Source organism: Cyanistes caeruleus, chromosome 20, assembly GCF_971803275.1.
Source record: "Cyanistes caeruleus chromosome 20, bCyaCae1.hap1.1, whole genome shotgun sequence".
Classification (NCBI taxonomy): Eukaryota; Metazoa; Chordata; class Aves; order Passeriformes; family Paridae; genus Cyanistes; species Cyanistes caeruleus.
In genome coordinates, this window is record NC_141720.1 from 2356535 (window position 1) to 2384479 (window position 27945).

A 27945-nucleotide genomic window follows, 5' to 3' on the forward strand; every position below is an offset into this window, starting at 1 on the left:
CTTTCTGGACTCTGAGCTCCATGCAAATCAACTTTTCCAGACTCTTTTACATTCCTTCACTCCCTCTTGTCTTGGTTGACTTTGGCCAGGACCTCTCTTTACTTCCAGTTCCTTCATTTCAGACCCAAACCTCAGCCAGAGCTTTAAATGTTTTCTTAGAGATGCTTATAGCTGTGACCACAACAAGGAAATCGTGATCTCCACTTAAATAATAAGAATCTGACAGTTCATCTCTGTGTTTTTAGACACCACAATGTAGCAAAGGTTTGTGTGGGTGGGGGGCAGGGAGGGATTATGGGGAAACTGAGGCACAAAAGTCACAACCAGAGAGGAGTTTAAGCACATCCCGTCCAGCCATTTTTTGGTTATTCTCCCAATAAAAGGAGAGAATTTTGATCATGGTTTTTGAGTCAGGAATCAGTGAGGTTTTCCCTCAGAACTGATGTTCTTGTTTTCCAGGCTCCTGCTGCCTCCTGCTCTCATACCCATCCAAGTCTCCTCCGTATGGGGACCACGCTGTGGCTTTGGGAAGAGCAGGACAAGAACAGAACCATTTCTGTCTGGGAGACAGAATCTGACCCATAATTTCCAGGGAAAAGGAATAACTTAAACTGTGGTTCACACTGCCATGATGCTTTCTTTCCTTTCACCAAATGTTCTGGCCATGTTCTAAAACAGTTTTAGGATGTCACTTGGTGATTCAACACGCTCACAGTTGAATCCATAAAGGAGAAGTGAGAGCAGGGCACGGCAAAGCCCTGTGAGCTCAAAGACATATTTTTCAAGTGTTGTAGAATTGTTTAGGTTGGAAAAGACCTTCAAGATCATCACATCCAACTCTTTCCCCAGCACTGCCAAGTCCACCACTAATCCATGTCCCCAGGAGCAACATCTCCATGGCTTTCAGGCTCCTCCAGGGATGGTGACTCAAGCACTTCCCTGGGCAGCCTCTTCCAGAGCTGGACACTCCTTTTGGTGAAGAATTTTTTCCTACTCTGATCCAGTGACTGGCTGTTGCTTCGTGAGATTTGAGGCCAACTGTGGTATTTAATTGTATCTACATGGCAGTACCCACTGGCTGTGGGGTGGAGACCTCCAGGAAATGCCTCCAGTTGTCCCAGAAAACACCCATGGGAATGGACAGGCTGCTTGTCAGGGTGACTCTTTTTACCAAAGCTTAATTAACCTTGGTGCTGCTCACCTGCACATAATGAGGATGTGTCTGTACAGATGAAAATATTGAAAATACTACAATTTTGTTTGATTCAAAAAGTCATTCTGGAATATACTTGGAGGTCATGTGGTGGCTGGGCTTTGTCCTGCTCTTTTCATCCTCCTCAACCTGAGATGTGAAAAGTGGGATTTTCCCACTTCAAGTCACTTCACCCCTGTGGTGGAAAGTGGAATGTCCTGCTTGAAACATTTAGAAGTACACACAGATTGAAGCAATGCCCAAACAAATCATCCTATACAGCCAGGAATTCATAGAAGTTTCAAAAAGGATAGGAAACTTAACCAGCATCTCTGATTTCCAGTGATATTCTGAAACTTCTGTACACTCAAATAAATATTTGGTCTTAGTGATCCAAGAAAGTAAAAAAATCAGCTCCTGACACTCTGCAGGCATCAACTGCAGCTCTGTGGAACCCTCTTTTTGTTCCAGAGTGCAGTTGTTATTTACTTGGATGCTCCTGGAACGAGATCCACCTGCTTTTCCTGGACTCCTCCCAGGGCCTTGGTACAGATGGGAAAATCCATCTTCCATCTGCTGACTTCTGCTGCAGGTCTGTGTCTGCTCCTTAAGGCCTCTCTCGCAAACTCACAGCACCAGAGGAAGACCTGCTTCACAAGGAACTGTTCAGGAAGTGGCTCTGAGGAGGGGAGGTTGAGGAAATCCCAAAGAAATGGTTTGGTTCTTCCCAGCAAGGAATGCTGGACGCAGCCACTTCATCCCTGGGCTCACCCCGGTGAGCGCCGCAGCCTCCAAACCAAGGCTTACATAAAACTTCCAAGGAGAATTAATTCATCTGCTGCTCTCAACGACTTGTTTTGCTTCAGGAAAGGTGACGACATCACCCAGAAATGTTCTCCTCTGAGCTGGTCCCAGGGATGAGCTGCTGGGAGGGATCAAACATTTACAGCTCCAGAGGGACAGAGAGGTTTGTGCAGGGTGAGAGCTGCAAACACCCCTGAAACGAGGGCAGGTGTTTATGGGGGATTAATGATTTAAACAAGGAGCTTGTGCAGGAAGGACCTGATGGGCCGAGGTTTGGCCTGGTGTAAAGCAGGGCTGAATTCCACCCTGATGGCTCAGGGTTCAAGGGGCTGGTGCAAGGACAAGGGGTCAACAGGTACAGGGCTCTGGGCCAGATAATCCAGCTCTCTGTTCATACAAATCTCCTGGAAAAGTTTTCAAACCTTCTTGAGGTGACAAAACAAAGCTGGAAAACCCAAACTTTATTTTTTTAAAAGTTATTATTTACTGTTTTAATTCTTGGATTTGCCATGTGCCCAAATTAACCGATTGATTTACAAAGGTACCCTAAACTATCCCAACAGCAGCAGTGGGAAATCCTGGAATGTCAGAGATACCCACAAATTAAATAAAGGAGCCATGCTCTGTCAAGCAAGGCAGTTAAAGCAAATTAAACATGGAAAAAGCAACAGATTAATTTAAAAGTCTCTGGCTGGGATTTGGAGAATATTTTGTACTTCCCCAGTAAACACTCCAGTAGACTTGGACCCAAAGTGTTCCTAGGCACTGGCCAAGCTGCCACAGACTCGTTTAGTTTCCATGATCCATCTCCTTTGCAGCTAATCCAGAATGTATTCCTTGCTTTCCTGACAGCTCCATCACCTTTGGACTCCGAGTCTGTGGTTGCCATGTGTGCACATTTTCAACTTTCTGCAAAAGCACCAGGATTTGATATAATGCAGGAGGAGACACTTTTAATAAGATCCTTAATTGAGGCCTGTCCCTGTCAAGGCAACGTGAAAACAGATGCTAAGATTCCTCTGCTCCTTTCTAAAATCCTGAATCATATCATTTTAAGCAGGAAGCATTTTTTTCATCCAAAGAAAAGAAGAAAAAAAAAAAAAGAAATTAAAAGACAACTTTTTTTAGCTGATTGACTGTGAAAATAGGGATAGAACCAAGTAAAAAACTTGGTGCAATCTTTCAAATATGAACCAAATGTATCAAATAAGGATTTATCTTTCCAGTAATCTAAACCCTACAGCTTCTCTCTGTTAATCTAGCCCAGTGTCAAAGGTAGCCAAGCTTGGCTTAGGTTATTGTAGATGTTTTCTAAAACTTGGCTAGACTGCAAATGCCATGTGCAGTAAAATCAAGATCTGACAGCCAAGACAGTGCCAACTGCTTAGTTTTAGTCTGATTAAACCTCTCTGCCCATGTCACTCATCTGTCACCCTGTGCCTGGTGTGAATGACATTAAATAACCTGCATTTTGTTATGGTGTTGCTGGAATTCAGGCTCTGAAACGCTGCAAGTCACATTGTGTTTGCACACACTTTGAGCGTCCAGGAGATCTGAAAAACTCATTTCGCTCTCTTCTGCTTGGAAGGTTTCAAAACTCCTTTGGCTTTTGTGTTTGGAAGAGTTTTAAGTCACTGTGAACTCAGCAGAGCCCGAGGGACATCTCTGCCCTGGGTGTCTGTGTCACTCCCTGCTCAGCCTGCCCGCCTGGATGCTGAAGGTGTTCACCTCTGAGCTGGGCAGGGCTCCTGGGGGTGCTCTGAGACCTCTACAGGGACTCCAAGAGCTCTAAAAAGAAATCAAATTACACTGATAACGCGGCCTTCTGCCCAGGAGTAACTCTGCAAAGCTCTGTATTTAACCTGAGCTTTTTCCTAGCAGATTATCACTGAAAAGTCAGTGGTTCTGTGAGGAAATACATTTTGGTGTAGAGTGGAACAGGAACTCAAGGAACAGTTTCCTTTTCTCTGGGGAGGGTGACTCAAAATCCAGGTTCTCCTCCTCTGTTCACAGGTAATGCTGTATCACAGAATCATTTCTGTTGGAAAGGACCTTTAAAATCAACATGTCCAGCTGCTGAGGCTCATCTTAACTCTTCAAATTCTCTTCTCTCCTGGCAAGGCCTGATGGAGCCTGTATAAACTGGAATCTTTGAGTCTATAAACCACAAATTATCTCCCAGAAAAATATAAATCACTTACTTAAAGACCAATAGTCATAACCAGACCATAGTTATGACTATGGAAGAACTGAAATGTTTGTGCTGCACAATCCAGCTGGTCACAAAAAGATCTCACCTCCCTGGAATTATACAATTTACACTGAGCTCATGTAGAAGTTGAGGCAGCATCAAAGTTCAGGTCTGGACCTGAAATCCCACCCAGCATTTGATGTGATTTGGAATCCCTGGTGCTCTGTGGCTGGATTTAGGCAGGAAAATGGTCCAGGTGCCTGATTCTGGCCCCTGTAAGTCATCCTTCAGCTGCCGGTCTCTCCTCCAGCACAGTGGCTTCGGTTCACACCACTGGCGCTGCAGAAAACACATTCAAACCTCACCACAATGATTTGTTTTCCTTCATTCAGACTTGCTTTTACCAGTTTTATCAGTGCCAAGCAGGACCAGCCCTTTGAAGACTCCCTTTGAAAACCTTTCTCTTGTGAGCGTTGGGTGTCCCCTCCACGGAGCACCGCACGGGGCCAGGCCTGCCAAAACCCTCTGAGAAACTGCCCTTCCCTTCCCTCACGGCCCACACTGCCTTTTGTGGCTCACTCTTTAGAGATCTGCAGGGAAGAACAGATGGAATAAATCGTCTGCTGGTAGCCAAGTGAGCGAGGCGCTTCTGGGAAAGGCCGCGGCTCGGTCTCCGCGGGGTTTGTGTGCCCAGGAGTCTGTCAGGAGCAGAGTGCCCTGCAAAGTGCTGTAAATCTCGGGGTCTGCTGTGCTTCCAGGAAGGCTCCCCAGCCTGGATCCCTCTCACAGGGAGCTTCCAGCCATTGGAGCAGCCAGGAGTGAGGCCAGCCCCACCGTCCATAGATCACCTCTGCGGATGTGGAAAACAAACAGGGGGGAGGCACACATTAAATCTCACAAGTACCATTTTGTTTTCCCTTCCTTCTTCACTTCCACCCTCCTCCCCTCTCCTCCTTCCAACCCCCTGCTTTTTTTTTTTTTTTTTTTTTTTTTTTTTCTCCTCCGGTAGCTGATGGGGGTGGTAAAATTCCAGGGGGCCAAGACAAACTGTTAAACATTGTGATTTCTAATGGTTCCTCTTGAAAATTGCTGACAGATGCTGGTCCTGAGATCTGAACAGCAGAGGCTGCCAGCGTGAGGCGTGGGGCCAGCCATTGATTCCCTCCTCTAACAGTGAAATCTAAATCTATGCTAACTCTCCAGGCAGACACCATGTGCCACTTTTCTCAGAGTTTCTCCTTGTCTTCCCTTTTTCTTCCTATTCCCTTTCCTCCTTTGCCAGATTTCACCCTTTTCTCTCCATTTCATAATTTTAGTTCATAACTTCGTGTGTCCTCCCCTGGCCCCTTCCTTCCTTCCCTGTTCCTTTTTGCTCTCTTGCTCCTGGACTCTATGGATGCTTGCCCAGATGCAACTTAAGAGAAAGAGGAGTGCAGGAATTTGACTGATGCAGCAAGTTTCTCTCTTCTTTTTGGAACCTCCAGCTCACAATGCAGCTTGTTTGTGTCTCAAAATACTAGCTGGAGAAAGCCAGGGAGGGAGATGGGATGGGGCTGGGGTCAGTCAGGGTCTTGCAGGAGGAGACTGAGGGAAGCTGCCAGCTCAGGGCAGGAATGTGTTCTGATTCCAGCCAGACGTGGAGCTGTGTTTGTGCACTCTGTGCATCCATAATGTGCCCCAGCACCTGCCATAGCAGTCTGGGCTTTTTCCTCTCTTAATACCAGCTCCTTGTGACAGAATATCCCCCAGTGCAAGTTTTGCAAAGGAAGAGATTAGCCACGGTTTGGGTTTTGCTGGTAAAGCTTGGAAAAGCACTGACACAACCCCAGACATTGTCAGGAGTTTAAGGAACAACAACAGGCCTGGGGCTGTGAGGAGGGGAGGTGTTTGTCCCTAGAAAGGTTCATGACATTTGGCTGGAACTGGAAACGGCTGTTGTGCACAGCACACATTTCTGGCATTGTGCAGGGTTAAGTCCCTGATTCACCTCTCTTTTGTGACTGCTGTGAGTGGGGAAGCACCAGAGGTGCAGGGAGGAGTAGCCAGGAACTGAGTCTGGGGTCTTAAATAAACGGGCACAGGCAGGGGACCACATCTGCTTTCTTTGGTTGCTTTTGTGTGGGAGTGGAAGCTGTGGCGTGGGGTGTTTGTGGGCATGGGGGGAAATCCTCATGGAGAAGATGCTGCAGCACTGAGCAGGTCAGAGGTTGTGCCATCACTGCCCCCAGAGCTCTCAGCCTTGGCTGCCCTGATCTAGTTCTGGCAATAATCAAACAGCTGAATGCCCCAGCCCCAGAATTGTCCAAAGGCAGGCTGGATGGGGCCCTGAGCAACCTGATCTGGGCTGCCAGGCTGGGGTTGGAAGGGACTGATCTTTATGGATCCTTCCAACCCAAACCCTCCTTCAATTCACAATTGCATCTACCACTGTGGAAGGCAAATTCTGCATTTTTAAAAGGGAAGGTGTGAGAGGAGAAACAGCTATGCAGGGACAACTCCTGGTGAGTGTCTGAACAAAGAAATTCAAGCTCACTGACTTGAGTTTGTTTTCATTACAGACTTCCAGCACTGGGCAGCAGGGGAGAGCCTGCCATTCTGCCTTTTCCAAACTGTTAGGGAAATATAATTCTCCCCCAGTTTCATGGGGACCACGCTCATCCTGTCACACAATCCAAATAAAAGCAGGAAAACCTGCATATGCTCTGGGTGAGCGTTGTTTATCCTCCAGTGCTGTGTCACCTGTGGCAGGTGTGGGTAATGCTGTTATTCTCTCACTTCTGTAGAAAATAAAACCTTTTGAGATCACTCAGGCTGTGGCAGCCACAGATATTCCACTCAAAACCAGAAGGAATTCTGTTGCTTCAACTCACAGGCTCCCAGCCACAGATGGACAGTTAATACCTAATGACAGAAACATGACTTGAGTCGTCCAGCACTTAAAATCCAAGTGCTACTCAGAGACTGAAAGAACTTGCTTTGCCTGTAAGACATGATGAAAACATATCAGTTGAGTAATTGAATTCAGTAGGAACAGCAGTGAAATAGCAGTGAATTATACAAAGAAATTCATTGCACTTTGATATTTTTGGCAAAATACAGGGCGTGTGTAATTGTGTTTTTCATTGCTGAGTTCACTGCCTGATCATGATGAATAAATAATGTAAGAAGAGGTGAAGTATGGTTATATATTTCTCTAAATGTCTCTGTTGTTGCTATTTATTATTTATAGTGCGGTAACTCCTAAAAATCCCTTCAGGAATTGCAGTTCTGTTGTTTCAGGCACTGTACCCAGCCAGAATGTCTGACACACACTTTGTGTTGACCCCTTAAGACCTGAGGAGTGCTTGGACTGGCACAACAATTGTTCTCTCTTCGATGCCTTTTTGGGGATACCTAAAAACAGAGGCCAGACAGAGTTAAGGGAATAAAAAGCAGTTCTGTTTATTGAGGAGCCTTCAGGGACATTTTGGGCAGACAAAGCCCCCAGGGGCTGCACCCAAAAATGGGCCGTGGCTCACGAGTTTCACACTTTTATAAGTTTGGTCCATTTGCACATTGGGGTTCATCCCCCAATTCCAGCTGCAGGGAATGAAGTCATTTCCCCCAAGTTTGCTGCCCCCAACTCCCTTTTGTTTCCATCTCTGGGGCCTGAGGCACTGAGGTGTCCTTGGTTGCCAGGCCTGGAGAGGAATTGCTGTGTCTGCCCAAAGTGGGGGAGCAGCAGCTCCCAGTGTGTGTGGAGTTTGGAGTTACACACTGGAGAACTGCAGGATTGCAAATAGATGGAAAATATAAAAGCCCAAATCCTAAGGGATCAGCTTCACCTCAGATATTGGGCAGTGATCTCTGTGCTGGGAGTGCTCCCTGTGAGCTGCACGTTCTGTGCCTGGCCATGGGATGCGAGGTTTGGATGTGCACAGAGACCAGAAACTGCTGCATGTCCTGCATCAGCTACAGGTGACACAAGTTCCAGGTGCTCTTCTGAGCCCACATTCTCCAGGCACAAACAGGAGGATCGAAATATGAAGAGAAAATGTAACCCTGAAAAGCAGCTCACACAGACGGGGTAGATGTGAAATCTGTGGGGATTTGGTTTTCCTGCCGCTCTGAGTCTGGGCCAGGAGCTGTGCAGGAATCACAGAGCCCACCTGGGGAACTCCTACGGGAGGAAGAACATCGTGGTGTCTTTGGAGTGTTTTGTTTTCTGCCTGGAGATGCTCCCATGGCAAACCAAGCTGTGATGGGAGAGGGATGGGGAAGAAAGGCCCAGAAAACACAAATAACCATGGCAGGGCCTCTGCAGATAGCTTTGCAGGTGGGAAGAAGAAAATGGGGTGAAAAAACCCCTCTAGGTTAAACTCCAGGCGATTGTCTGTGCTAAGGATGACCCATTATTAACAAGACTTGTCAAAAAGAAATCCCTTCCCTCTCATGCAGGATTGAAAGCACATTGGCTGCTAAACTAGACAGAGAGAAAATATTTTCAGTACCTATTACAGAAAATGTAGGAGACCCCAGAGCAAGAGATTTCAGTGAAAGAGGAAGGGAAAGGTTTGGCTTTTGCTCACCCAGCAATCAGGGAATTCTGCAGGTGGAGGGTACCAGGCAAGAACTCCTTGCTGGCATCTGTTGTCACCAACAAATGGGAGCCACCGCTGTCCCCAGAGCTCACATTGCTGTCCTGCACCAAGGCAGGGCCTGCACAGAGATCCTGGATGGTCTGGGTGAGAAATTCCACGGGTGAGAGCAGCAATTGCCTGCCTTGGACCCAATTCCTGCACCTGTAGGAGGGAACACGCGGGTCCCTGCCACTGAGCATCCCTGAGCGTGTGCCAGTGTGTGTCCAGACATCCTGCCCTCCCTCCCCTCGCCCAGATTTCCCTGGCTAACCCCCCTGCCTTTGTTCTCAGCTCCAGATGGAAGTGTTGAAAGGCAGCCCTGAGGAAATGGTGTTAATGTCACTCACACCCCGGTTATGTCACAGCGCGGCTGCATCTGTTTGGTGCCCAGCAATAAACTGCATTTCTTGGCCCCCTCGGGGGTCTGTAAGGCACAGCCAGAGTATTCCCAGCATTCCCAGCCTCAGGACTGGGTTTCTGCACATGGAAACTGAAGCTGGAAGGGCTGAGCAGGGTCGGGAATGGGCTCCTCACAGACTGGGAGCTTTGCCAGTGTTCACACTCGGAGCCAGGAGCACTCCTGGCTCATTAACCACGGCCCCATGAACCTGCTTGGTGCATCAAACACCTTCTGAATTCACACCTCAGTCATGCTGAGGGAGTTAAAAATCCAGTGTAGTGGTATAAGAGGGGTTCCTCAGGTTTCTGGCTTGCAGGAGAGTTAGGGTGAAGCTTGCAGAGGTGAACTCTGTGTGGTCCTACCTGGTTTTGGTGCTGATGGGATTTTTAAAATTCCAGTGAAATACTGAAAAAAACTCCTCCATGTTTTAAAGTAATGTAAATGTAAATGTTTTAAAATAAAGTAAAATGTAATTTTCTAAAGACTATCAGATCTGCCTAGCACCTTTTGGAGATAGATGAATAATTCCCTTATAGGATGAGAAGAAAGAGATTTATGTTTGCTGCTTCCCTCTTAACACCTTGTTCTGTGCTTCATTGGTAAAAGTTTAGAAAAGTGAGTGATGCCCTCAGGAATCAGCCACAACTCCTGGAAAGGCTCAGCTTTGGGTAGTTCAGCTTTTCCCAAATTCCTGGGGAGCAGCTGTGGGGGACCCCACACCTTTCAGGAGGAGCTGGGGGGCTCCTCACTGCTGCATCCAGGGAAGGAAAATCCAAGGAGGAACCAAATGCAGAGCTCAGAGGGGCAGAAAGGGAGTGTGGGGTGAAGCAGGCCTGGGGGAGGTTTGCTTATCATTTTTGGGGCAGCACAGAGGTGCTCAGGTGTGGTAGGCAAAGGCGAGATGCTGCAGGACAGAGGGACAGTGGTAGATCAGATGGGGAATAGATAATTTCAGATTTAGAGACAGTTTGTGTCCTCCTTGCATCAGGGAGGCAAATCTGTCTGGGCAGGCCCTGCTTTGCTGAACCACTGAAGAAATTGTCCTAAAGCCTTGTGATGTCTGTGCCAGAGGCAGCCAGGAGCAGTCCCTGCATCCCTGGAAGTACCCGAGGCCAGGCTGGAGCTGGAGCACCCTGGGAGAGTGGAAGGAGTCCCTGCCTGTGGCAGGAGTGGAATTAAAGCATCTTTGAGGTCCCTTCCAACACAAACCATGCTGTGATTGTACAATTCAGAGCCATTTAATAACATCCATCCACCCTTTGACAGCACCCCCGGGGTTTTCTCTTCGCACACAACTCCCCCGAACATCAGGATTCTCCCTTTCGTTATTCCCCTTGAACAATCCTCGTTTCCCAGCGTGTGTCTGAGCTGGGGACCAGGACAGGTTGTGATGGCTGTGGGGACCACGCCGGCTAGTGCCTGCTCCACGAAATGCATCCCTTCCCTCCCCGCCGCATCCTTCGCCTTCCTCTTCCCTTTGCCCCGAGCCACTTGTGGGCAATTAGAGAGGAGAAAATTAATGAGAGAATCAGGGGAATTAAGGATGTCTCATGGATGCCATTAAGCTGCACTTTTCAGCCTGCTTGTTTTCCAGAGCTTGGGATGAAGTTTGGAGGAGTTGGATCCACGGGCGTGTGTTGATGTGGAATTCACACAGAGCAAGTGCCAGACCAAGGCTAGGAAAGAAAGAACCTATTTTATTTCATCTTCAGATTGGGAATAAATCAGCTTAGATCAAAAAAATTACCCACAGATTGAGAGCACAACAAAACAAAACAGACAAAATCCCCAACTCACCTTTTTGTTGTCCCCACAGCTTTTGACACTCTCTGTAAATAAAAAAAACACTTCCCAGCCCCTGTACAATCAGATATTGCCAAATATCTGGAGGATCCTTTGGAGATTCCATAGTTTTTCAGCTGCCAATCATTTCTCTGAGTCTCCTTAGGGCTCACAGTTTTGGGTCAGTTTGGTAGCTTGAATGTGGTGCTGTATTGGTTTATCTCAGTTTGTTATAAGTTACAGCCACTACAACAGTTCATCCCCTTTTATAACAGTTTATACCCACTCCTGACAAAATGGGTATGCACTCAATCTTGGCTGAATTTGGAAAAAAACCTACAAAACAACAAAGAAATAATGGGATCCAAAGTGTTAATTAATTGGATGATTCCTTCATTTCAGTCTGTGAAACCTCTCCTTGGACAAACCCCCTGTGAGTGAGTGGAAGTGTCCCTGCCCACGGCAGGGCGTGGAACGAGGTGATCCCCACGGTCCCTCCAACCCAAACTATTCCAAGATGCTATTCAGTATCTATCCTGCAGCACAGGGCCATGGAGACGAGCACAGAGGACTTTGGCCAGGGCTGCTGGGTGCTCTCTGCTGCTGTGTGTGCTCCCAGAATCGCTGTTTGTTCCTCTGTTTGTTTGGATATTTCAGCCTGGCCCGTGGGGCTCGCTCAGCCTCGCACAGCAGCTCATCCATCCTACAACCATTTTTAGCCTCATCTGGAAGATGAGTCCAAGAGCTGAATCAGAAGGAGAAAAGTAATGCTCAGAGAATAACTCCAGGGAATGCTGGACATGCCAGAGATCAGAGGGAGCTCCACAAGAGTTTAAGAAGCGCAGAAGACATGACAGCTCTGGAGAGCAGAATTTCAAATAACCTTCCTGGCAAAAAAGCAGCTGTCAAAACTCTTCAGCGCACATTTTAAAATCTTCCACGCAGATCTCACTTTTCTGCCAAGACAAACTTTCTCCCTTTGAAAAGCAGAGGGAGGTTTTGAAGGAGCCTTTCTCCCATCTCTCAGTCACTGTGATTGATTCCCACGTCACCCAGGGCAGCGTGCCCTTGGCTTTTGTTGTGCCCACGGTGACAGGCAGAGCAGTTCAGGCAGCAGAGGATCTGTCAGTGCAGAGTTCATCCCATTGCTTCTGCACAAGTGGAGCCACAGCAGGACTAACAGGGTGATTCAGTCCCCTTCTATGGCACTGCTGGGGAGCTTAACCTAAAAAAATCATGTTTATGAAACTTTTTCCTTCTAATTCCATTTGATCTAATTAATTACATGATTCCTGCCCCCAAAATCTGCCTCTGTGATGTCTTGTGTCATCACATCTCCAGAGCTGTGCTACTGTGACATCAGTCTGGCTCTGTAGGGAATGCAAAAGCTTGCAAAGAAAGGTTCAGAAGTTACATGAGGGCTGAGAAAATGCTTCAGAACAAGAACATATATTGGTTAAATATATTTAACTTGTAAAAGAGAATATTGAGAGGTGAAGTAAATATGTAAGTGTATTACTGGGGGAAAAAAATAAAATACTGGGATATGTGGAGCTCCTCAGTTATCCAGCAAAGCAAGAAAGAGCAGATAGATCTGAAGCTGAATGAATTTGTGTGAGAAACTCTGTGCTGCTGGATTTGTTTATATGCAAAGCTTTTCTGGAATAGACCTTTTATGTGGAATAATGGGGTGAAATGCGTGTGGGAGAAGGTGATCCAGGGATCCCCCTGCCCACAGCACAGAGAGTGGGAGTGGGGGCAGAGGCTGAGTGATGTGCCTGAGGTCACACAGTGCAGGAGGAACCCAAAACCTCTCTCCTCCTGCCTGACTCCCCTGTGTGCTGCCCTGGCTTTCCAAACTGCATCTTCTCCTCCACACATCCTGCTGGGACACTGAAAAAGGAGAGGCTGAGGTCGTTTCCTGCTCATCTGATGATTTTCTGAGCTGTGGGGCTGCCATCCTGTCCTTGTAACAAGTGGAAAATCCTGAGGATTGGGCTGATCATCACATCCCGGGAGTGATGGTGGCTGGAAGGTGAGCTGGGATTCCTGCAGGTCTGCACCCCTGGCAGCCCCCAGTGACCCTCAGAGAGCTCAGGCTGCTCCTGGCTGTGACAGAAAATGTGTCAGAGCAGCACAGACTGCACACAGCACCCGTGAGTCTTCATTCACACACAGGGAAACTGAGGCACGGGACAACATTTGACATCTCTGAGCTGTTACAGCAGGCTCTCCCCAGATCTGCACACAACAATTTCCTTCACATGGGCCTTTCTGTAATGTCTTCTAACTTCTGATCCTGACAGGAGATCTGGGACTTCCCCAGCAGAAAGGTTGGACTTGATGATCTTGAAAATCTTTTCCAACTTAGTTCACTCTGTGATTAGTTCATTCTGTAAAAAAAGGGATGGAGCTGAGAACAGAAGAGTCAGACTTTTACAGGACACCATGATTGAGGACCTAGGATTAGTTTGCAGTGAGTTTGTGGATGACTTAAGCCATTTCTATTTTCTTTGCAGCTATTTCCCATATCTCACAAATGAAAGCTGCCTGATATTCCTGACAAATGAAGTGCCAGTGCCAAATAATAGGTGGTAAATAATCACCTCAGCATAAATCCTTCTTTTCTGTTTGGCAGAAAGACACTTGCTTTGTCTTGTCTTGGAGTTAAATTGACGCTTTCAACTTTCCAAGGGACCAGTGTCTGTGAAGTCACAGCCCACAGAATTGTGTAATAGAATCAAAGAATGGTTTGGGTTGGAAGGAACCTTCAAGCTCATCCCATTCCACCCCCTGTAAAGGGCAGGAACATCTCCCACCATCCCAGGCTGCTCCAGCCCTGTCCAGCCTGGCCTTGGGCACTGCCAGGGATCCAGGAACAGCCCCAGCTGCTCTGGGCACCCTGTGCCAGGCACTGCCCACCCTGCCAGGAACAATTCCTCTGTTTTGCCCCATGTTTCCACTCTTAATCTCCACAACTTCCCAACCAAAGGCCAGACTTCAGTTCTGGAGACGGAAAGCCCTCAGGGAGCACAGCCCTGGTGAACTGGGCTGAAGATTGATCTTTTTGTGGGAATTTTGGTGCCTGTGTTGGGCCAGGGGCTGAGCACTGCCAGCCACATCCCAGCTCCACAGGATCCTTCCCCTGGATTCCTCACAGCAGACAATTAATAGCGAATAGCTTTGACTTTGTGTCCTGCACAACGATACTCACCAAACAGTCTCTCAAAAGATGCTTCAAAGCCTGACAGGCATCACCAGAGCTGTTGTTTTCTTTCCATTTCTTTTTGTAAACTGACTTAAGGCCAATATCAATATTTATCTAGAGCGAGGGAAGTGTTTTGCTGCCAGGAATTTGAGTGCACTGTTTTCTTCTGACTAAAAATGGGGCAATTACTAATGAGGATATTTCTAAAATGAATGAGTGGAACATTAATTTCCCCTTAGCCTCAAGTCACCCCACAAATAACCCTTTATATGTTTTGATCTGATGGTTAAGTTGCAGGTTCCATTAAAAAAATATGATTTTATGGAGATATTTTGGGTATTGCTATCCTTCAGCTCTAAGTATCAGGTTGTTTTGTCCATGTTAGCTGTTGTTGCTGTGCTCTTCACCTGGAGCAATAGAAAAGTTATTTTTTTAAATTACAGATCATAGAAAAATCTGAAAGGTACCTTAAGGAATGATTTAAGCAGCCCCATGCCCAGGGCTGAATTTGCTGTATCTGAACTGTTCTCTGATAACAGCCCAACCTGCTCGGAAACTGCAACCTTGGCAAATCCACAGCTTCTCTAAATTATTCAGGAAACACTTTATTCCTTTCTTCCTGCAATTCCCTTCCACATATTTGAGCACTGTTATCACATCTTCCCCTTTGCCTTCTCCAGGCTTAAATGGACCGAGTCTCTTCCATCTTTCATCGCAGGTCACATTCTCCAGAGCTCGGATCACTCCTCTCTCTTTGCTTTGGAGCTTTTCCTCCTGATTTTCCTGTCTTTTCTGATGTGTGGTGCTCCCAGCCGAGGAGTTCTGCCAGCTGGAGTGGTGTGAGCAGCCTGGCAGGATCCATCAGCTCCCAAAAAACAATCAGGAGACATCCAGAAGGGGCTGGTGCCTGTCCCATCGTGTCCCTCGTGTTCCAGGTGACACCAACAGCCCCAGGGAGCCTTGGGTCCCTCTCCACCTGCATTTTGGCCACCTGTGCTGTGACTCATTTCCTACAGGGGGAGGTGAGGTGGGTTCCAAACCTGCTCCTTTGTAGCCATCCATCACTATTGAGCCACCACGCCAAACCCCGCCGTTCTTTGATGATCGCTCACGGCCCTGGGGAGGAGAAGATTGGAAGCAAAACTGGAGAGAATGAGGCATTTCATTAATTATCCCCTAGCAACTTGGTGGGAGGCTGGATATTTTCCTAAACTCCCAAGCTGTTTCATGCACACATCCTCCCCCACATTTTTGTCTTCTTGGTCCATAATTTCCACCCCTCTGCTGAACTCTTGGTGTTGCCGAGGTAAGATCCTGCAGATTCTCCCTGGCTGCTGAAATCCAGGTCAATCCTATGAATCACAGGGAGCAGTTATCCCATGCCAAGATGCTGGCCATGGATAGACTTTAATGGAAGCTGTGACTTCACATATTTACATGTATAGATCAGCCTCCAGCTGGGGAAGGATTCCCTCTTCTCTATCAGCTCAGCTGTGATCTCAGCACGTTTTGCTTTCTCATGGACCACCTCCAAGTCAATCCCGGATTCCTGTGGGAAGCTGTGCTGTAGGAATTGCCCTCCTCCATCCCAGCTCCCCAGCCAGTCCCTTCCTGTAAAGTTTGCACGGGGTCCCTATAAACCACCCTGCTGCTGGTAGGGGACTGGGGCCAAGTCCCTCAGCACCAGTATCCCAGATCCCATAACTCCTGCCCATAAAGCAGCAACTTAACCCAGCAGTTCCACTTCTCCTTCTGAAACACCAACCTAAAGCTGCTAAATGAGTTCCTGATTTCCTATAAAAATTGCTGCATTAGGAGCAAAGTCGGAGCAGCCAGAGCCCAAAGAGGCAATGCCAGATTTCTAACTAAAGCTCACCATAAATCCCTTTTTGAATAACACCCCGAAGGACGGGGATGAGCCAGGCAAGAAGGAGTCTGAAGTTTTCTGTTCTCTGTCTTGTTTCATCCCTGAGCTCCTGCTGGATGTGAAGCTCTTCCTCACCCTCCTCCTTGTGCAGTTCTTCAGGCATTTAAATCAGGAAAAGGATGCTACTGCTTAGCATTTTGTTTCTTTAGGTCTCTAGTATGATGTGCAGGGTAGGCACTCTGCCCTGCCCTGTATTGTACCTGCAGGGGCTGACAAGAACCATGGAGAGAGGCTGTTGACAATGGCCTGGAGGGACAGGAGCCAGGGAATGGCTCCCAGTGCCAGAGGGCAGGGCTGGATGGGATCTTGGGCAGGAATTGTTCCTGGCAGGGTGGGCAGGCCCTGGCACAGGGTGCCCAGAGCAGCTGGGGCTGCCCCTGGATCCCTGGCAGTGCCCAAGGCCGGGCTGGACAGGGCTGGAGCAGCCTGGGATGGTGGGAGGTGTCCCTGCCATGGCAGGGGTGAGATGAGCTGAATCTCAGGTCCCTTTTAACTCCAACCAATCCATGATTCCATGAAAACACCTCTGTTATCCAGTGTACTTGCCAAAGACTGGAAGCTGATGCTTTCTCCACACAGGAGGCACTTTATGTGTATCTGGAACAGCCTTGGCTTCCCCTGGCTGTAAAACACAACTTCCTTCCCTGCTCCTACTGCCACGGCTGGTGCCTGGCCCTGAGCTGCTCAGGGCAGCTGCTGCATGTTCTGGGAGAACACAGGCGTTTGTTGGCATTCCCAGGGATTATCACAGAGGCAAACACAGCCTGGGAAAGAACCGAGGCCTGGTTCAGACAGTCATGACTTCTTTATTTGATAAAAGCTTGGTGTCCAGCCCAGAACCCTCTCTGAACCCGCCAGAGGTGATAATGTCCCAGAGCTGAAGAAACGTTTGAAAACACATGGAGTTTTCCCAGCCCGGTAAAATTGGCTGCAGGAATCCCTCTGCCACTCACAGGAGAAGGCATGAGTCCTGTCAGGGATGAAAAAGGGCTGCCACCTCCCCTGGAAGAGCAGCAGTATAGAAAACAAGGTATAACCTCATTTTTCACCCTCTGAGCTCCCCAGGGTTTCAGCCAGACCGGAATGACTGCGTGTGCAAAGGACAGACAGACGTACAGACACTCTCAGGGGATGCCAGGGCAGAGTCCCTCCAGCTCCACCCCTCAGATCCACCCCAAATTCTGTTATTTGCAGAAAAAAAGGCCAATTCAGCACCCTGCCTTCTGTGCCAGCTGTCAGATGAACTCCAGCCCTGCTGCTGAGCTTTACCTTGGAATGCAGATGGAAAAGGACAGCTGATGTGTTTAATTCTCTGCTGAATAACAAGGAAGAGCAGATTTTTAACAGAGGTTCAAGCCTAGGCCAGGCAGGCAGTCCCCAGCAGCTCCATCTGTAACATTTCATGGGCAGCATCTGAATTCATCTGAAATCTGACTTTGAAACTACTGAGGACCAAAACAACAAATAAACTTTTTGGAAACCTTTACTCCCTTTGTGGCTAAAACTTGAAATCTGCACCCTAGCAAATGCACATTCCAGGAGCACCAGAGCTTTTTCTTTTCTTCCTTGCAGCCCCTCAGGGGTGAGTGAATGTGAACAGAGCTGCGAGGAGCCTGACTTTGTGTCCCTCCTGTCACCTGAGGAGGGTTCACCCTACAGCTCTTTCAGGTCCCTCCACCACATTCTGCAGTATTTGGGCTTCATCTCTGGAGTTTTGGGCCAGCTCTTTCTATGGGTAACCGAGACAGGAAAGTGGGAGCAGAGCAGTGAGGCTCAGTGGAGGAACAGCTCAGGGGGTGAGATTGTCTCCCACTGCTCGGGGTATCCTGGGGCAGAGGAGGGTCCCTGGGTGCTGCTGTTTCCCCTGGCTCCCACAGCCCTGTGTGCAGTAGGAGACGGGAGCAGGGAGCCCTGCAGGCACAGAGGGGATGTGTGAGCTGCTGGAGGGCTGCCAGGGCTGCTCCCGAGTGTCTCATACAATTAACAACCCGTGTCTTGCTGCCATGAGTAATCCCAGCTCTCAGGCTGGGATTGTTGGAGCAGATCCGGTGAAAGTTGCCCCACACTGGTTTAATTTTCAGCCCAAAGGGTGATTCCCTGCCTGTTAGCAGCTATTTCTTTCGGTCTGCCCTGCTTATCTCTTCAAGAAGTGTATTTAAATACATCTCCACCTGGGAAAGATTTCACAGAGTGAGGGAAAGGAGGAAGATGGAATGAAAATAAATTCTGTGGCAGGGAAGAAGAGCAGCCTGGGCTGTAGGTTTTCCTGGCCATGTAATAAATGCAATTATCATGCCCAAGTGCACACAAATGCTGTATTAATATTTTCAAGTGTTTCCAGCTCCACTCCTGTGTTTGGTGACATGACCAGCAGCTTGCAGTGGGTTAGAGGCAGGAAAAGAAGGGAAATGGTATTTTTCTTCCTTGTTTTGGATGATGTAGGGAGCAGGAATGTGTAAACATGATTTTTGCCATGGTGTCTTTCTTGAATGTGTGTTTGAGGCAACCTGAGCCTGAGTTCCTCTTGAGGTTTAACAAGACCAAGCTCAAGGAGCTTCGCCTGGTTTAGGACAAGCCCTGGGATCAGTCCAGGCTGAGATGAGCAGATGGAGCAGCCCTGGGAGAAGAACCGGGGGGTGCTGGGGATGAGAGCTGGACCTGAACCCCCTGCCCTGGGCTGAGCCCAGCCTGGGCAGCAGGGGAGGGGATTCTGCCCCTCTGCTCACTCACACACCTGGGCACAGGATCCCACCGCAGGAACCATCAGCGCTCCTTTGCTTCCCGCAAATCCTGGGCTTTGGGAGCCGGGTGGAAGCAGGGAGTGATGCGAATCGAAAGCTTGCCATCTCCTGGACACTGCGAGAGCCGTGCCTGCCTCTGCGAAAGGAAATCCAACGCAGCACCCGGCTCCCAACTTCAGGGATGGCCAAGGAAAAGGGATGGGGGAGGGATGTGAGCTGCAGAGGTTCTGACACCACCTCACCGGGGCTGGGCTGCACAATTTATCCCTTTAGGTTTGTGTGTGATGCTGAGCTCGACCGGGCAGCACCAGTGTCCCAGCAGGAGCTGGCATTGTCTGACTGGTGATGTCTGCCCTGTTCAAGGCTTTCACTGAACTGAAGATTTGTTGGAATTTTGCATCTGCTGCAGAGAAAACTTTAGTCTAAATCCTTGTACTTCCTTTTATGTCTCTCTTCAGAAGACACCCAAAAATTACCAGCATTAACCCTGTTAGAAATGGTCCCACCAATACCAGCCACCGAATTTTGTGACTTGCAGCTAAAGCTCTGCACTTGTAATGAATCTCTTCCTTGTTCCCAGGATAAGAAAATCTCCAAAGCCCTTTGAATAAGTCTGTGCAGTGCAGCGTTCGGGCTCACACGAGAGCCCTTGCAGATGTACTTGGTACAAAACTGCAGAGCCAGGTTGTTGCCTGAAATAAAATCTGCTTTTGCAGCAGAAATAACGTATTTACACTGTATAATTCTTGCACATTTATCTTTTATCTTTGACATCCTCTCCATACAGCTCTCTCCAAAATCCTACTACCAAGCACAGTCTCTTAATTGCATCCATTTTTCTCAGGGTATCTTCCTTTCTGTTCAAATTCCACAGGTAGGCTTGGCTCCTTTTAAACTCTGTCTAGCTTAGGCAGGACAGCCAGACACAGAGCTGGGCTCAGCCACAGAGCCCTGGAGTTCTGGTGACATCAGCCAGTTTTGGGGACCAAAGATTCAGAGGATGGCTGTGGTTGGAAGGGAACTCCAAGCCCATCCCATTCACCCCAGCCATGGCAGGGACACCTCCCACCATCCCAGGCTGCTCCAATTCCCATCCAACCTGGCCTTGGACATTCCAGGGATCCAGGGGTCTGCCCACCCTCCCAGGGAATAATTCCATCCCAATATCCCATCCAGCCCTGCCCTCTGGCAGTGGGAATCTATTCCCTGTGTCCTGTCCCTCCAGGCCGTTGTAAACAGCCTCTCTCCTTTCCTCAGGTACTGGGAGGGATCCTGTATTATCCCACATTTTAGAAGCAACACAATTACCTCCCATGGTCTTTTTTTTATTAAACAAAGCTTTTCCTCTTGTGCCTTCTCCTCAGGCCATCAGCCTGGGGTTACATCTAGGGCTCAATCCCAAAAGAAGGAAAAGAGGCACCCACCATCCTCTTCAGGCACTACAGGAGATCCCTTCTCCATCCTTTTCTCACCATTGCCATCCAACCCTGACCTTTTCCTCCCTGAACCCCCCTCGTTCCCCGTTCCTCAGCACGGGGATCAGGGGATTTGCTCCTTTGAGGAGCAGGAGTGGGAGATGCTGGGTGGTAAATCACGGGTGTTCTTTCCCTGCTGGAAAGGGCTGTTGTTTGGGATGAGGCTGGAGGGGAGCAGGACCTGCTCAGAGCCCGATCGGGTTCTCACACACACTAGATGGCGGCAGCTCCTTAAATTTGTCCATTTTCTGTGTTAAAAAGCGGAGCTGGCAGGTGGCTGGAGCTCTGCGGGTTCCAGGGCTGCCCCCGCGGTGTAAAACAGCTCCTGGAGGGGTCCTGTCCTGAGCTGGAGACCTGCAGTGTGTAATTCCTCAAGTAAATCCTACAAAGCTGCCCCTGAACATTCCCAGACCGGGCTCTACTGGGGGCACTGGGCTGAGCGCTCCCTGAGGTGCTGCTGTGCAGGAATTGAGCTTAAAACCCCTGAAGAAGGATGTCAAAAGTGTATAAATATATAAAGTATATATATATAAATATATATAAATAAAAAGTGTACGTGTGCTTTCCCCCCAGGGGGGAACAGGGTCTGCAGAGATGGGCCAGCCCTGGGTTCTCAGCTCCCCCAAAATGTTCCAGCAGCCCTGGCTGTGATTTCTGCTGTGATCAAGATTAATCTTTGGGCTATCAATGTCACTGCAGGCAGAGTGGGAAGTAGATTTAAGGGCTAATTCCAGATTTGTGGCAGCGTAATTAAATCCCACCGGTTTAGGGCAGGGAATGTTGTTCCATCCCAAACCTACACAGGCATAACTTTGTCACGTTATGCTATTTATAGGCAGGGTATGAATGACTCGATGAAGGTCGGGTGAGATAGTTGTGGCAAAGCTGGGAGGAAAATCAGCCCTTGGTTCATGGGCAAGGAGAGGGAGGACAGCTGTTGGCTCGGACACCTTCATTCCCTTCCCACAGTTGTTGCTGTTGGAGTTGGCTCTTCCCTTTGCAGGCTGGTTCGTAGCTCAGGTGCTCTGGTTTGCTGCTACTGCTGTGAGGTGTGTCAGGGGAGGGAGCGTTTCTGAGCGCCTGCCTGCTGTGCTGCTCCGCTCAGGTGCAATGCTGGGAGGAGAGCAGCATCCTTCGTTCCTCACTGCTTCCAGGCTTGCTGGGAAACCTTCAGGAGCTGGGCAGATGGCTCATGCCTGATGCTTCAGATTCATCCGTGTAGTTTTGTGTGTGAAGTCATGGCCATGTCTAGGGGGTGCAGGGGGTGACAGGAACCATGGCTCTTGCTGTTCCTAAAGGAGGGAATGTGCTTCACTGCAGCTCCATTACATGGACACTGCTCTTGATGGAGTGATTTCCTGGTGATAAAGGTGGCAGGCTGTGTCCTGCTGACTCCACAGATACGACAGCACAGCTTGGAAGTCACTTCCAAGGTGTGCAGTCTGCAGCTCACCAGAGGGAATCTCTTCTGTGCTGCTCACCCAGCACTGCCACGACATCCATCACCACCTCTCAAGCGCTCACCCTTGTTCATCCAGGTTCTGCTTTTCACGGAGCAGCCCTGTGGAATTGGGGACAGCTATTCCCCAGAGTTCATTTGTGCTCAGCCTCCTTTCCATCCACGCCGTGGTGCAGTTTAATTGGGATGTGGATTTTAACCTTTTTCTGAAATGCCATTTCCTTCCTGCGTTCCTGCTATCGCACCCCGGCTGCAGCTACAGAGCCAGCTCCTTTCTGGAAGGCAGAAGGGAGCTTGTTAACAGCTACCTTTGTGCTTAATTAATGATCCAACGTGGTGGGGGAACTGCTCCCTCCTGCCCAGAGCAGCTCTGTCACTGTCCCCAAATCTGTGCTTTCTGCCAGTGTTGAAGTGGTGACTGTGCCTGATACCGACATAAATGGGACAAAGATCGGTGGCTCGCATGGAGCTCCTGATTCCCCTCGTGTGTCTGCTCTGTGAAACGTTTGGAGGGCTGAGTGAAGGGAGGGAATGCAGGATAGTGAATTTGAGGCGCTTTTTTATTCCATTTGCTGAAGCCAAATGACTGGAATTAAATGTGACCTGTCTGAAAGCCAACCTTGTTTCCAAATACTGCACGGGGAGCCGAGATCAGAAGACACATTACAAACATTGCAGTAGCATAACTTGAGGCGAGTGCAATCATTTACTTGACTAATGAATCCCCTGGGCTGCTAGCAAGAGAGAAAATCTCTCATTCGTCTTCTTAATTTAATAAGCAGAGGGGTTGGCCTTAAGGGTAAATGGAATGAGTAGTGATCCCATGAATGTTTCAGCAAATTGATGTACAATAAGATAAGGGAGATCTGGTGGACGGCTGGCTTTGTTCTGAGGGGCTGTCACTGGGCTTTAGGGGAGAGGGAGAGAGGCTGGGGATGATGGCTCTGTGTAGCTCTCACCGCATTTCCCTCCAGATCCTTCTGATCTCTGCAGGCTGGAACACGGGAATTTTGTTAGGATCTCATCAAGTGGGCTGAGTTCAGAGGTCAGGGCTGTTGTGCTTGGTGTTGTATGTCAAGAATCCATCGGAGAGCTTGAGAAAAGCCCCAGGCTGCGTTCCCTGCTCACCTGTGGGTACCCACAGCGAGTTGGTGCACCTTGGAAAGGTTCCTGGAGGAGCTGGAGGATGCCTGTGCTTGTGGGAGCTAATGAGGCTCATTCCTGTCTTTCACGCTCTTAATTACTCCGGAGAACAAACCCACGGTGTGAAACAATGAGGTGCTTTAATGGCCAGAAGGGATTGCTGCTTCTGCCACCACAGCAATTACTGGGAGATTGCCTGAGTGCTTTGTGCACCAGGGAAACTGAGGCAGAGATTAAATCATAACACTGCTGTAGATAATAAAAACAGAGTAAGGAAGCTTCTGACACAGGCAATAAACTTGGTAATTTTTTAAACAAAACTCCCAGAAGGGAATGCTGCTTAAACTCCTATTAAACCGTGAACCATACAAAGTGACTTTTGGGAGGCTGACTGAAGTATAAAGAAGTTGCAAATGGGAATGCTTGTTCTTGGCTTTTGTTCGAGAGAGGATTTTAGGATTAGATGGTCCATTACTATTGAATGCACTTTGATAAATACAATATTCCAAGGCCCTTTCTGATGAACACACAGTGGAGAGCAGCAAACTGAGTTACCAAAAAATGGATGGCTTTTGGAATGTCATGAATCTCAGAGTTCTTGAGATCAAACTGGGAGGTGAGGGGTTCTGTTCCTGGAGGTAAAGCACACAGGTATAATGAAGATCATTTATTTCATTAGAATCTAAAATAATTATGTTTGTCAACTCTGCCTAATTTGATGGGATGGAGGCAAAAGAATATGGATTTATGTTTTGAATCTTCATGTGTATGCATTAGGTCTGTTATAAGAATGTTTATAGTGGAGTGCTTTTGGATTCTGGCCAGTATTTGCAGGGCTGCTCTCCTGGAGCTTGGTGACTTTAATAAGGACGTGTAGAAAATTGCTCCTTTTAATTGAAGTAAATAGTTGTCACTTTGGCATAATGTGAGCTCTCCTGTTCTATTTTGGGGCCCAGATTGCAATTCTGAACATACCAAGGATTAAAAACCTTGGAAAATCTCAGTATTGCAGCATTTCTGATAGCACAAAGCAGAATTGCTCAGAAGCACGGCGTTGGTGAATGGGTTTGCTGTGAACACACACAAATTCTTGTCACTTGGAAGTCAAGGCAAGAGCCAGCTCTCATGCCCTGAGTTCAATGTTGAAACAATGAAAACCTGACTCAATCGAGCTGTTAATGTTTTGTGCCCTTTGCAGTCTTGTAGCTGTGTGAGATGGATGTTGTAGGAAACAATTTTAGTCACAGGAGAAAAAACAATAACCAGGTGTTTGGGTTCCAGTGGGCTGGGGCAGGGAGGGAACTCACAAAGGGAAACAGCCTCATTTCCACTGCAATTAAATAAGAGGCTTGCCATTAAATGGTCTGAGCTGTCAAAGCTGTCAAGGAGCTAAAAGGTTTAGGCAGATATGTGTGGTCAGGGCTTCTGCTATTTCCTGGAGCAGATGGCAGCAGGGGATGAAACAACCCCTTGCAGATGTGTGGTGCTTCCTGAGCTGAGAGCTGACTCTGAGCTGGGCAGGGGAAGGCAGTGGCATCCCCCAGTGACATTTCAGCCACGAGCACTGCTGGCACAGGGCTTGAGCAGTGTCCTGGTGCCAGGGGCAGCTGCAGAGGAGCTGCATCCACGTCCTGCCAGCGAGGAGTCCCCATGGCCTGCAGCACTCCCAGGCTCCTTTGGCTGCTCACTCCTATTCCTGTTCAGCTGTTTTATCTCCACCATTTATTGAGCTTGGGAGATTTTGATCTCCCAAGGAAAATCTCGGGGTGAAGGCAGGGCTGAGCCTGAAGGACACATTGCTGCAGGCAGAGAGTAGCTGAGTAGCTCCGTTCTTGCTCCTGGTTCAAAAGTCTTCTCCTTCCTTGAAAGCTCATCAGGTGCATTGTGATGTGAATTTTAACCTTTTGGGGTTTTTTTGTTGGATGAACAAACAAAATTATCCATCTTGGTATAGCCACTGGTGCTGGGTGTCCCTGGAGAAGGGATTTCCTTCCTTGACCCCTTGGTTTTTGTCTCTTGGTGAATATTTCACAGCTGCCTGTTGCTGCTGCTTCAGCCAGACCAACCCTTGGGCGCCTGAGCCTGTTTGCATGTGAGAATGATTTTTGTGCTGTAAAATGATGAATTCTTTTCACTCTACTGGCAGCTGCCATCTCCATCTGAAGAGTTCAGCATTTCCTTAGCTGTGCTAGGTGGGGAGAGCAGAGGGAGGGAAGGTGAAGCTGAGTCAGCTCTGTGCTCTGCACACCAGCGTTTGGATAATGCCACAGCTCCTCTGTGAGCCTGGTGAGAGGGGCTTGGCTGAGACACGGAATTTCCAGCTCAGTTTGCTGTGTACAGCTCGGTCCAAACTGGGAATCTGTTATCAAGCTGGTGTCAGGCTCACAGGACACAAACCCTTGTGAGTGACAGACCCCAGGGACTGGTCCCCACGTGTCCCCTCTCTGTGCAGCCTCTGCATGGTGCAGGATCTGCTCAGTGCTCTGGGAGCTCCAGAGAAGCTTGCCTTGGGGTGGAAGAGCTGACTGATAGGCACATGCAAGTGCTGTAACATCAGCCAGGCCTCAGTTTGCACATTCTGGTGTCTCTGGGGGTGGCCAGTGCCAGATGTGTCTGAGAGAGGTGCCAGGAGCTCCTCAGTGTGCTCTTTTAAAATGTCAAGCTCTTCTGTCTGTTCCACAGGGCGAGGAGATCTTTCATGTCTTCGGCTCAGCCCCCCATAATAAAAATGGTTGTTCTGTGCCTCATTCCAGAACTTGCTGGGTTTTCAGTTGGCCAGAAGTCCCAACCTCTCCTGCACTCCTGCCCCCAGAGTTTCAGCATTAATGCATTTATCTGTGTGTACAGGGAGAAGGGAACATTTCTGTTTTTACAGATGGCGTGGGTTCAGGAAATCCAGTCAGCTGGTGTGGGTCTGGAAACCATTCTGCCCTTATTAACACCCTCCAATGATATAAACAGAGAATCCCCTAAGCAAGGAACAGTCTAAATAAAACTCCAGGCCAAACCAGAATGTCTAAGGTGTGCCAGATCTTGCCTCAGGGAAAGAGAGAGGATGGGAAGTGCCAGGAAAGGGAAGATCTTAATTTTGAAGAGAACAGCCCCATGATTGAGGGAATTTTGTATTCTTGCCTCTCCCAGAAGGGAGAGAGGAGATCTGAGGAAGGGATATCCTGAGGAAAGGGCTTTTTCTGTCACTGCCTTGTCTCTCCTCTTGGAAAGGACTGCTGAGATCTAAGCCAGGGATTGTCTTAAGACAGAGGTTGGAGGCCAAAAGCCTTTGTAGATCTGAGCCTGTATTTTCTGTCTGCCTCAGTTTCCTGTCTGTAGCGGAGGAAAAGCAGCTAAAAATACCCAGCAGCAGAGCAGTGTCTGTGCCTGTGCTGGGGCCCTGAGTGTGGGATGCCCTTCCTGGGCACTGGAGGGGGATCTGGTGGCTGCAGGGAGGTCCCAGCAGGGCTTGGGGACAATGCTCCAGCTCAGGATGGACATCTCTGCTGGTCCCCTCACCTTGGATTTGTCATGGGCACTGTGGGGCAGGGAGATGCTGAAGGGGCTGTTTTAGAGGGTGTTCCTGTGTCATCCCAAATGGACCAGGACATTTCTGCCAGTGCTGGCATCTCTGATCAAGACAGATATGGTGAAGGGGATGGGAAAATGTCTTGTGATGCAACTTTGAGATCTAAATTAAAAACAAAAACCCAACAAAAGTAAACCCAAAAAACCCAAAAAACCCAAAACCAAAGAAAAAGCCCCAAAACCAAAAAATCCCCACCCTCCCCACCAAAACAAAAAATCCCCTTCCTCCTCCTTTTGTTCCACTCTTATCTCTTTCTACTTTCTTTTTATCTTTCCTCCCTTTTTGTTTGTGTCTGTTCTTTCCCTGTAATTCCTAATGTAAGTAAGGAAGAATTTAATATACTGAGACAGGAGAGAAGTTGCTCCATGCGTTGCAGATGCACAACATGTCTTCATTAACTCCCCATGACATTCAAAATAGCTCGAGATAAAGACAAACTAAATCTGGGAAGACAAATATAAATACTGTTCCCCCCCTCCCTCTCGCCCTGCGCGGAGCTCCCCCCCAGGGCACGCTTTCAATTACTGGAGATGAATGGAGCAAGGCAGAGCAGCCTTTGGGATGCTGAGCCTGCTCCTGCCATCAGATGGCCCCACACTTCATGGAATGTGCTCCAGCTCCAGCCTGAGGTGCTCCGTGGGGTCTGCAATCCCTCCTTGGAGCTCTGGCAGAGCCCAGAGCAGGGAGTGCTGCATCTCCCTTATCTGTGCCGGCTCCTCTTGTCCTCCAGAGCTGTGTGGAAGGGAAGATCTTGGTGTTTAAGGCACCAGATGTGGGGGGAGTGAGGAGCTGGGCTTGCTCTCCTTCACAGAATCAGAATATCCTCAACTGGGGGTGACCCCCAGGATCAGCCAGCCCTGCCCAGGCCCCCCAACATCCCAGCCTGGGCATCCCTGGAGCTCTGGCAGCCTCGGGGCCGTGCCCATTCCCTGGGGAGCCTGGGCAGTGCCAGCACCCCCTGCCAACCTCCTTCTCCTGCTGCAGATCTGGGAGCTGCTGCTGGGGCTTCTCCCCTGGAGCAGCAGAGAAGAGAGAAGACTGAACCTGTGGTCGCTTCTTTGCAGCAAATCTGGATCCTGTATGGGGATTACAGAGCTTGAGATTGAGGTTGGGGTTTGTTTTGCAGAGTGCAGGCTGCAGTTGTTGTTGTGGCTGCCCTGGTCTCCCCACCACACAGGGATTTGAGTCTCAGAGCTGGGCTGCTGTGGAAGGAGGGGGACAGGGTTAGGACTGTGGCTGCCCCATCCCTGGAAGTTGAAGGCCAGGTTGGATGGGGCTTGGAGCAACCTGGTTTGATGGGAGGGGTCCCTGCCCTTGGAAGGAGGTGGAATGAGATGAGCCTTAATGTCCCTTCCCTGCCAGCCCAGGCTGGGATTCCGTGGGAGCCGATGTGTGAAGGCTGTGCAGGGGAGAGGGTTTCACTG

The 27945-nt window shown here is 48.8% G+C and overlaps 1 long non-coding RNA gene across 1 annotated transcript; it reads right to left on the bottom strand.

The window, feature by feature from the left end:
• Window positions 1-10881: 10881 nt before the first annotated feature.
• On the bottom strand, window positions 10882-13671 carry LOC111937152 (uncharacterized). The gene is made up of 2 exons (XR_002868457.2): window positions 13595-13671; window positions 10882-13381 (listed from the first exon to the last, which is right to left on the bottom strand). It is a non-coding gene; the product is annotated as an uncharacterized LOC111937152 (long non-coding RNA).
• Between the last annotated feature and the right edge of the window lie 14274 nt (window positions 13672-27945).